Genomic DNA, 10,923 nt, shown 5'->3' with positions numbered 1-10,923 from the left:
GCCTGACCAACATGGAGAAACCTCTACTTAAAAAAAAAAAAAAAGCAAAATTAGCCGGGTGTGGTGGCGTATGCCTGTAATCCCAGCTACTCGGGAGGCTGAGGCAGGAGAATCACTTGAACCCGGGAAGCAAAGGTTGCAGTGAGCCGACATCGCGCCATTACACTCCAGCCTGGGTAACAACAGCAAAACTCTTATCTCAAAAAAAAAAAAAGAAAGAAAAAGTTTAACATAACAGATGGGATCTCTCTCCTTTGTGAGCCTGGCATCAATTTAACAACTACCTTTTGATTAATTCTATTTCATTCTCTAGAAACATGACACCAAACAGACAACTTAGACGCAGGGGTCTGCAGGAAAGCTGGGGCTGGAGAACACACACGATGGGTAGCTGTGGTTATTCGGGACCTTTGCAGAGCGATGCCTGAGGGTCCAGCAGGTCAGAGATGACACCCTGGATGGGTGAGGCTGCATGACATGGAGTTTTTGATTCTATAATAAAAGACACCTTTCACTTTTCACTTTAACCCGTTCATTTATTCATTCACTCACTCACTCATTCCAACATTATTGAACACTTACTAAAAAAAAAATAAAAAAGAACAGGATGCGTAATAACAAAAGAGAAAAAGAAGCAAAAACAAAAAAACAAAACCAAAATAAACAAATTAAAAAAAAAATAGGCCGGGCACGGTGGCTCACGCCTGTAATCCCAGCACTTTGGCAGGCCGAGGTGGGCGGATCACGAGGTCAGGAGATCAAGACCATCCTGGCTAATAAGGTGAAAACCCACCTCTACTAAAAATAGAAAAAATTAGCCAGGCATGATGGCGGGCGCCCGTAGTCCCAGCTACACAGGAAGCTGAGGCAGGAGAATGGCGTGAACCTGGGAGGCAGAGGTTGCAGTGAGCCAAGATCACACCACTGCACTCCAGCCTGGGCGACAGAGCGAGACTCTGTGTCAAAAAAAAAAAAAAAAAAAAATGGCCTGGTGCAGTGGCTCATGCCTATAATCACAGCACTTTGGGAGGCTGAGGCAGGTGGATCACAAGGGCAGGAGTTCAAGAACAGCCTGGCCAGTAGGGTGAAACCCCGTCTCTACTAAAAAATACAAAAATTAGCTGGGCATGGTGGCGTACACCTGTAGTCCCAGCTACTCGGGAGGCTGAGGCAGAAGAATCGCTTGAACCCGGGAGGCAGAGGTTGCAGTGAGCCGAGATCGTGCCACTGCACTCCAGCCTGGGTGACATAGCAAGACTCTGTGTCAAAATAACAACAACAGCAAAAGTTATACATGAATTTTTGACTGCACGAGGTTCAGTGCTCCACGTTGTCCAAGTGTCAATTGTACTGGGTCCAAAGGTAAGTCCTGATGGCTTTGAAGCAGGAGAAAAACAGATCAGGAGAAAATCACGGTCATAGTCAACATCTTTTGAGCACTTTCTAAGTGCTGATACTGTTCTAGTGCATAATGCTTATTATCTCAGTCAATCCTCAGAGCAGCTGAGCAAGATAAGTGAGGAGGAAACAGGCCTAGAAACTTACCAAGACCTCTAAATGTGGGTGGCAGAATGCAGATCCAAGCTCAAAACATCACCCTTGCTATTCACAGTGTGGCCCACGGACCAGCAGCTGTGTCTTGTGGGAGCTTTTTAGAAATGCAGAATCTCTGCCTGACCCCAGATCTTCTGGATCAAGCCTGCACTTTCACAGGATCCCCTAGTGATCCCAGTGCACACTAAAGTTTGAACAGCACAGACGGCGATTCGCCAGATCAGCTGCACATTGGAATCACTTGAGGGATTTCAAAAATCCTTAGTGCCCAGGCCATACACCCCTAGATCAATTACATCTGCATTTCTGGGCTGTGACCCAGGCATCAGGATTTTTCAAAATTATGCCTCTGTTGACACAGGGAGAGCAAGTTAACTCTTGCAGGGAGAACTGGGCTTGCAGGAGCCAGCCAGCTGCCAGCAGCTCTGCAGCTTTAAGAACTGGGGCGGGCTGGCTGCCGAGGAGAGCACGCTGCTGCATGGGCCATGTGAGCTCAGGCTGTGGGAGCGGATGGAGCTGCCATAGTCAGCGCTTAGGGCTGGCCCCAGCTTGTAGACCCGAGTCCTGCAGAACAACCCCCCATGGCGCGGGCGAGCAGAAGAAAGGGGGCCTTTATGCCCTTTTGAGGGAAGCACACATTCTGCAAGGCCGTGGAAACAAAGAGAAGAACTGTTTGTAGCCCTCGTCCAGACGCCCCAAACAAACAGTAAGTCAGAAGGGAACAGAGCACAGCACAGTCCCTCCTTCTGCCCCAGGCGACACCCACCTTGCCCCGCCCCACCTAAGAAGCCCAAGGGTATTCTGGGAGCCCACGGCAGGACAATGGCAGGGCAAAACCAGTGAGCAAGGCAGAAAATCCCCTGAAATTCTCCACTGAGGCCCAACTGTTCCTCTCCTTGAAAAATCAAGGCTTGGCTCAAGCCAGATAGCACCAGAGGATGGACGGAACACATCAGGTATTAGCAGTGTTTCTCCTCTGTTCTCTCTCCTGCAAGGTCCTTTCAGTCCTTGTCACTGCCCTTGAGAACTCCCAGGTCACGTGAAGGCAAAGAAAGTAAAACTGAAACTGCCTTTGAGCCACAGGCTTGCTGGGGATGAGGTGACAAAGCTAATCGAGGTGGCAGTTGGGGAAGGGGTTCCGGGCTGCTGCAGGCACGCTGGCCAGAGCTTCGTGGATACCTGCAGGGCCCAGGGCCCAAAAGTCCCTCCCTGTTTTGAGGAGTGAATGATGGCTGTGAGGTAGCAGCCAGGCTGGTCACCCCCGCGTTAACTGGAGGCAGAATTCTGTGAATCCTAGTCTTTCTCCAGACCACTGGTTAGCTCATCTCAGCCTCCTCTGGGAGCATCAACACCAACATGGCACAGGGGACTGCAGTGGTGTGCTTTGGGCCTGTGTACCCACCCAAGGCTAAAGGCAGAGCCAGGTGACTTTGTGGGGGTCTCTTCTGTAGGATTATCTGTACTTCCCCTCTGTCTTCTTTTACTACGGGAGATCGAGAGCTGGCTATAACCCACCTTCCTTCATGAGACCACACTAAATTGCAAAAATTATCCCCGTGCTGGAGGAGGGCAGCAGGTTGAGATTACGTTGGCAGGAAGAATGTTGGCATTGATTGGCACGCAGGGGAGGAGAGCTGCTTTGTGCTTTAAAGGTAACCGAGTATGAGCTAAAAAGAAGGAAAGGAGAGGCCGGGAGTAGGAAGAAGAAGGAAAGCTGGCTTCACTGGAGGGCTGGAGTGAAGTTGAGGAAGCAGGAAGGGGAAGGAGGCCATGGGTGGGAAGGGCAGGGCAGGGTGGAGTTAACTGAAAGAAGGCTGAACTGTGGCTTGTACATAATTATGAGGAAGCATCTTTTTTTTTCCCCCTTCATTTTGAGACGGAGTCTCTATGTCACCCAGGCTGGTGTGCAGTGGTGTGATCTCAGCTCACTGCAACCTCTATTTCCTGGGTTCAAGCTATTCTCCTGCCTCAGCCTCCTAAGTAGCAGGGACTACAGGCATATGCCACCAGGTCTGGCTAATTTTTGTAGTTTTAGTAGAGACAGGGTTTTGCCATGTTAGCCAGGCTGATCTCAAGCAATCCACCCAGCCTGGCCTCCCAAAGTGCTGGGATTACAGGCAGGAGCCACCACACCTGGCTAGGAAGCATCTTAAAAGAGTCAGATGTCACTTCCAGCTGAGGGCTAGATCCCAGGAGGCCAACTGGTGGCCCCTGACATGTTTTATTTGTAAGTGTGAGGACTCTTGGAAATTTGGGAAATTGTAGGCGTGTGAAAGAACGGGCTCACATTTCCGCAGGGCAGCTGGCGGTGGAGCTGCTGGTTTGCCAAAGTCCCCACCTCTCCTGCACTCTGAGCTCTGCATTCCTTGACCCACCCCAAAACTTCTGTACCTGCCCAGTTCCTGTGGGCAATGCAGATTGCTGCTACTCCTGGTTTGATAATAATGATTCTTGTCCAAGTGCATAGGTATATGCTCTTTCAATTAATTTCAATTAATACCTCCCTTTTTCAGTGGAACATGACAGATGCACAAAACCAACCCTCTCCTTGACAGATTTCTCAGCCTTTGCAGGCGATCTGCCAAGTTGCTAGAGGGTATTTGCATTTAAAAAAAAAAAAAAAAAAAGTTTATTTTCTTATTTTGGGTTTAAGGATTTTCCAACCTGCCTTAGGCAATATTTCATTTACGCCACATGTTACAGCTTTCAAAGCATTTCTTAAACAGACTTGAATTTGTTTTATTCTTCCAGAAGCTCCATGAAGTCTGTAGTTTGGATCTCCTCATGCTGTCTTGGAGGAAACAGAATTGTAGAGAAACTAAATGACTGCCCTTGGTCCTTCAGTAATGTTGAGGTTCACATTCAGGCACAGCTCTCTGGAAGACCAAGCTGTGTCTTTTTGACTGTGTGGAATTGTAAAAAGTTATGCTTTGAAAAGCATAGTGACTGAAAGTATGATCTCAATCCAGAATACTTGTGTTACCAGAAAGGGGCCCCAAACCAGACCCCGAGAGAGTTCTTGAACCTTGTGCGAGAAGAAATTGGGGGCAAGTTCATAGTAAAGTGGAAGTGAAAGCAAGTTTATTAAGAAAGGAATAGGCCAGGTGCAGTGGCTCATGTCTGTAATCCCAGCACTTTGGGAGGCCAAGGCAGGCAGATCACAAGGTTAGGAGATCAAGACCATCCTGGCCAACATAGTGAAACACTGTCTCTACTAAAAATACAAAAATTAGCTGGGTGTGGTGGCGTGCATCTGTAATCCCAGCTACTTGGGAGGCTGAGGCAGGAGAATCACTTGAACCTGGGAGGCGGAAGTTGCAGTGAGCCGAAATCGCCCCACTGCACTCCAGCCTGGCGACGGAGTGAGACTCCATCTCAAAAAAAATAAAAAAAATGGCTCCTCCATAGGTAGAACAGTGACATGGGTTGCTTGACTGAATATACTTATAGTTATTTATTGATTATATGCTAAACAAGGGATGGATTATTCATGAGTGTTCCAGGAAAGGGGTTGGCAATTCCTGGAACTGAGGGTTTCTCCCCTCTTTATACAATATAGGGTAATTTCCAGACGTTGCCGTGGCATTTGTAAACTGTCCTGGTGTTGGTGGAAGTGTCTTTTGCCTGCTAATGCATTATGGTTAGTGTATAATAAGCAGTGAGGATGACCAGAGGTCACTTTCATTGCTATCTTAGTTTTGGCTGGTTTCTTTACTGCAAAGTGTTTTATCAGCAGGGTCTTTGTGACCTGTATCTTGTGCCTACCTCCTATCTCATCCTGTGACTAGGAATGCCTAAGTTCCTGGGAATGCAGCCCAGTAAGTCTCAGCCTTATTTTACCCATCCCCTATTCAAGATGGAGTGGCTCTGGTTCGAAAGCCTCTGACACTTGGGCTTGACTGCTGGTTTGGCCACTCAGTACCTGTGAATCTTTAGGCAAAGTACTGAATCTTCCTGCACTTCCTTTTCTGTAAAATAGGGATAACAGCCCTCATCTAGGGAGTGTTGTATGGATTAAATGACATAGTACATGAAAAGTATTCAGAACAGTGCCTGGCACAGAGTAAGCTTTTGTTGACAAAAAAAAAAAAAAAAAGGGGGGGGGGGGCAAACTCTGTAAAATATTTGAAGAGACTTATTCTGAGCCAAACACGAGGACCCAGGAGGTCCTGAGAACATGTGCCTACGATGATTGGGATACAGCTTGGTTTTATGCAGTTTAGGAAGACACAGACATCCATCAATACATGTGAGGTACACATTGGTTTGGTTGTTTCAGTCCAGAATTGGGGTGTTCAGGTCATAGGTAGATTCAAAGATTTCCTGATTAGCAATTAGTTAAAAGAGTTAAGCTTTGCCTAAAGTTGAAGTTAGCAGGAAGAAACACTTGGATTTAAGATAAAAGGGGTTGTGGAAGCCAAGGGCCAAGGTTCTTGTTACGTAGATGAAGCTTCCAGGTAGCAGGCTTCAGAGAGAATGGATGGTAAATTTCCCCCCCTTTTTTTTTTTTTTTTTTGAGATGGAGTCTCACTCTGTCACCCAGGCTGGAGTACAGTGGGATGATCTTGGTTCACTGCACCCTCCGCCTCCTGGGATTCAAGGGATTCACCTCCTTCAGCCTCCCAAGTAGTTGGGATTACAGACACCACCCCCCCACCCACGCCTGGCTAATTTTTTGTATTTTTAGATTTTTAGTAGAGACGGGGGTTCACCATGTTGGCCACACTGGTCTCAAACTCCTGACCTCAAGTGATCCACTTGCCTCAGCCTCCTGAAGTACTGGGATTACAGGTAAACCTCTCTTATCAGACCTTAAAAGGTGCCAGACTCTTCATTACTCTCTTCAGGGTGGGAGGACCTGGAAGGGGAAAGAGCTAGTTATGTTAACAGATTCTTTACAGATGCAGAAAGCAGTTTCAAAATATGGTGAAGAAACATATTTGGGGGTAAGATATTTTTATTTCCTTCTTTATCTGTCATTTGATAGAGTCAGGTTGGCATTTGGTATCTTATGGCTACAAAGAGTCTCTTTTGTCAGACTTAAGATCTCTGTTTTAATGTTAATGGTGGTCAGTTGTATCTAAACTCCCCAGTGGAGAGGGTATAATGAGGCATGTTCATCCATTCCCCTCCCATCATGGCCTGGACTAGTTTTTCAGGTTTCTTTGGAATGCCCTTGGCCGAAAGGGGGTTCATTCAATTGGTTGAAGGGCTTAGAATTTTACTTTTGGTTTATACTTTCAAGAAATATTCCTATCAGTGGGGCCAGGTACGGTGGCTCATGCCTGTAATCCCAGCACTTTGTGAGGCCAAGGCAGGAGGATTGCTTGAGCTCGGGAGTTCGAAACCAGCCTGGGCAACATAGTGAGACCCTAAAAAGTTAAAAAAAAATTTTTCAATTATACTACTACTACTGAAATTATTATTATCTGTGCCTTTGGGAGACACTGTATTATTTAGGGTACAGGCTAAATTGTAAAAAAGATCCCAAAATACATTTGCTTGAAAAGGATAGAAAATTTTTCCTCTTTCACATAATAGCTAAGAGGTAGATGGTCAGTCCAGGACAGGCAAACAACTCTGTTCCACAGGGTCATTCAGGAACCCAGGTTCCTCCATCTTGTTGCTCCCTTTTCTGCATAGTCAAAACTGACTCAACAGCACCTTCACCTTCTGTTCCTGCCTGTAGTGGGAAGAGGGAAGGAATCAGAGGGCAAACAGCTCCCTTCTAAATGATATAACTCAGAGTTGTACATATCCTTTCACTCATATTCCCTGACCCACTCTGTTCCTCTGATCAAACTTCCCAGGCTTTTCTACCTTGATCTGACCTTTGGTACTACTGTGCTCCCATACCTGAAGACTCTTTCTCACTGCAGTGCTACTCTTTCTAGGTTCTCATCCTACTTTGCTGGACATTTTTTCCCATGTATTTCACAGAGACCTTCTGTTCCACTCACTCCCTAAATATCCCCTGGGTCTTCGTGTTCCACTCATGGCCCTTCTTGCCTTCTGCCCTCTCCCTTGGTGTGATGGCTTAATGTTGAGTGTCAACTGGATTGGATTGAAGGATGTAAAGTCTTGTTCCTGTGAGGGTGTTGCCAAAAGGAGGTTAACATTTGAGTCAGTGAACTGGGAGAGGCAGACCTGCCCTCAATCTGGGTGGGTACCATCTAATCAGCTGCCGGCTCATCTAGGATAAAAGCAGGCAGAGGAACATGGAAGGACTAGACTGGCTGAGTCTTTTGGTCTTCATCTTTCTCCTGTGCTGGATGCTTCCTGCCCTCAAACATCCGACTCCAAGTTCTTCAGCTTTGGACTCTTGGACTTACACCAGTGGTTTGCCAGGGGCTCTCGGCCTGAGACTGAAGGCTGCACTGTTGGCTTCCCTACTTTTGAGGTTTTGGGACTTGGACTGGCTTCCCTGCTCCTCGGCTTGCAGATGGCCTATTGTGAGACTTCATCTTGTGATGGTGTGAGTCAATACTCCTTAATAAACGCCCCTTCATGTATCAGTCCTGTCCCATCTAGAGAGCCCTGACTAATACACTGAGTGTCCTCAGCCATGCGGAAGCTGATGACTTGCAGCTCTCCCTCCTCCAGGCAGGTGTCCCTCCTGACTTCTGGTGCTGAATGTCCACCCTGTCGTGGACCTCTGCCCGGGGCTGTCTCACAGGCCCTCCTACTTAGCATTCTAAAACCAAATTCCTCATCAGTCTCTTCTTATATTTATTTTCATGAATGTCACAGTTAGCTGGTTGTCCATCCCGGGAAAAAGAAATCTGATAATAATAATTATTATTATTTGTTGAGATGGAGTTTCACTCTTGTCACCCAGGCTGGAGTGCAATGGCGCCATCTCAGCTCACTGCAGCCTGCAACCTCCGCCTCCTGGGTCCAAGCCATTCTCCTGCCTCAGCCTCCTGAGTAGCAGGGATTACAGGCACCCACCACCACACCTGGCTAATTTTTATATTTTTAGTAGAGACAGCATTTCACCATGTTGACCAGGCTGGTCTTGAACTCTGTCCATAGGTGATCCACCTGCCTCGGCCTCCCAAAGTGCTGGGATTACAGGCATGAGTCACCCTGCCCGGCCCTGATAATTATTTGTGATTCCTTTCTTTCGTTGCACGTTTTGCATACATTCAATCCGGTATCAGGTTCTGGCTAGTCTCCTTCCAGTTCCTCAAATTAGCCCTTCCTCTCATTCTCTCACTTTGGGGAACGCCTTGATTGCTTCTCAAACAGCTACGACAAAGGGTCCCTGAGGGATGTTCTTCACATTCATCTTCCACCGAGTGCTGCCTGCTCAGGGGATCCTCCCACCCTTAGTGCTCCTGGGGCTCTTAGATGAAGCTCATACTGCTTCAGTTTATTCACATGCTCCTTCCCAAGCATCTCTTTGTCTATCTTCCCAGCCCCTCTGCCTCTTTACCCCAGGTGTGCCAACCACTCACACTTTCACCTACAGAGATTTCTTCAACCTTTCTCCTAGTGCTGATTTCCAGTTGTTTGTCAAAGCTCATGCAATGCCTCCCAGACCATAGCTGCCTGAGGCTGTCAACACAGTTTCCTTGCCTCTTCCTCATTAGCAGCTCCAGTGGATACACAGAAGGTGCTCTCTGAATGTCAAAAGAATGAACTATATGGCTCTTTCCATGTCCTACTCCACCATCCAGTCGTGCCACCTGCTCTGTACCCAAGCTTCCGAGAAGACCCTCCTCTCCTGTGGGGATGTCTGTAACTGTTTTTGGCTGGGTGCAGTGGCTCACGCCTGTAATCTCAGCATGTTGGGAGGCCAAGGTGGGTGGATCACCTGAGATCAGGAGTTCGAGACCAGCCTGGCCAACATGGCGAAACCCCATCTCTACTAAAAATACAAAAATTAGCCAGATATGGTGGCAATCGCACCACTGCACTCCAGCCTGGGTGACAAAGTGAGACTCCATCTCAAAGATAATAATAATAGTAATTTCAAGAACAAACTCAACTAATGTCTTCGGTGAAGCTTTCTCCTACTTTCCCAGCCAGATTTTCATTATTTATTTATTCGTCAAGTATTTTTTAAATGCCTGTAGTGTGCCAGGCACTGTTCAGTATACCGGGGATAGAGCAGGGGGAAAAAAATGACAAAAACCCCTACCCTTAAGAGGTTCGCAGTATAGCATGGGGAATTAGAAATAAGCATCTGTCTCTTCTCTGGTCTTTAAGCACCTCACAGGCACGGGCCATGTCTGCTCATCTGTTTATTCCCATCATCTAACAGAGTGCTCAACACATTTGCTTGATGAATGTGTTTTGAGCACTGGGAGATGATCACAGAAGAGCTAAGAAGTGATAACAGTTGTATTTAGTGGAGAACAGTATTCACACCTTGTTGTCTAGATTGCCTTGAAATCAGGCTCTGTATTATATCTTCTGTTTTTTTTTTTTTTTATTTCTTAGAAAAACTGTTAACCTATTTAGAGTAATTTTATTAAGGAGTCTTTTTTTTTTCTTCTTTTTTTTTTTTGAGACAGGGTCTCACCCTGTTCTCCAGACTGGAGTGCAGTGGTTCAACAACCACAGCTCACTGCAGCCTTGACCTCCTGGGCTCCCACCTCAGCCTCCTGCGTAGCTGGGAACACACGTACATGCCACCCTGCCCAGCTAATTTTTTATTTTTTGTAGAGACGGGGTTCCACTGTGTTACACAGGCTGGTCTCAAACTTCTGGGCTCAGGCAGTCCTCCCGCCTTGGCCTCCCAAAGTGTTGGGATTACAGGCATGAGCCATTGAACCTTTAAAAGAAAAAAAGAAAGATTTTTTTCTTTTAAATTAAAAAGTATGACATTGCGACTGGGTGTGGTGGCTCACGCCTGTAATCCCAGCACTTTGGGAGGCCGAGGCGGGCGGATTGCAAGGTCAGGAGATCGAGACCATCCTGTGAATGGTGAAACCCTGTCTCTACTAAAAATACAAGAAATTAGTCGGGCATGGTGGTGGGCACCTGTAGTCCCAGCTACTCAGGAGGCTGAGCCGGGAGAATGGCGTGAACCCGGGAGGCGGAGCTTATAGTGAGCCAAGATTGCACCACTGCACTCTAGCTTGGGCGACAGAGAGAGACTCCGTCTCAAAAAGGAAAAAAAAAAAGTATGACATTGCATAACACTGTGAGTGTATTTAATGTTACTGAATTGTACACTTTAAAATGATTAAGATGGTCAATGTTATGTGTGTTTTAACTATAATAAAAGAAAAAAAGTTCTTTTTTTCTTTTTTTGTTTGAGATGGAGTCTCACACTGTTGCCCAGGCTGGAGTGCAGTGGCTCGATCTTGGCTTACTGCAACCTCCGCCTCCCGGGTTCAAGCGATTCTCCTGCCTCAG

General features: G+C 46.9%; 1 protein-coding gene across 6 annotated transcripts in view; it reads left to right on the top strand.

Annotated features, from left to right (window-relative positions):
• DGLUCY (D-glutamate cyclase) overlaps nucleotides 1-10,923 on the top strand; it is a 162,711-nt gene that overhangs the window by 59,319 nt on the left and 92,469 nt on the right. The window contains exon 1 of one of the 6 annotated variants that reach the window (XM_023205458.2): nucleotides 1,225-2,260. The exons of 2 other annotated variants lie outside the window; for them this stretch is intronic. The gene's annotated coding sequence lies outside the window, so the exon portion shown is untranslated. Of the gene's footprint in view, nucleotides 1-1,224; nucleotides 2,511-2,531; nucleotides 2,979-10,923 lie in introns of those variants that run through there. 3 more of the 6 variants (XM_023205459.2, XM_023205465.2, XM_023205461.2) reach the window with 3 other exon arrangements.

This window comes from Piliocolobus tephrosceles, chromosome 6, assembly GCF_002776525.5.
Source record: "Piliocolobus tephrosceles isolate RC106 chromosome 6, ASM277652v3, whole genome shotgun sequence".
In the NCBI taxonomy this organism is placed as follows: Eukaryota; Metazoa; Chordata; class Mammalia; order Primates; family Cercopithecidae; genus Piliocolobus; species Piliocolobus tephrosceles.
Note: the sequence above shows the minus strand (reverse complement) of the source record. Positions and strands in the feature narration are given on the sequence as shown.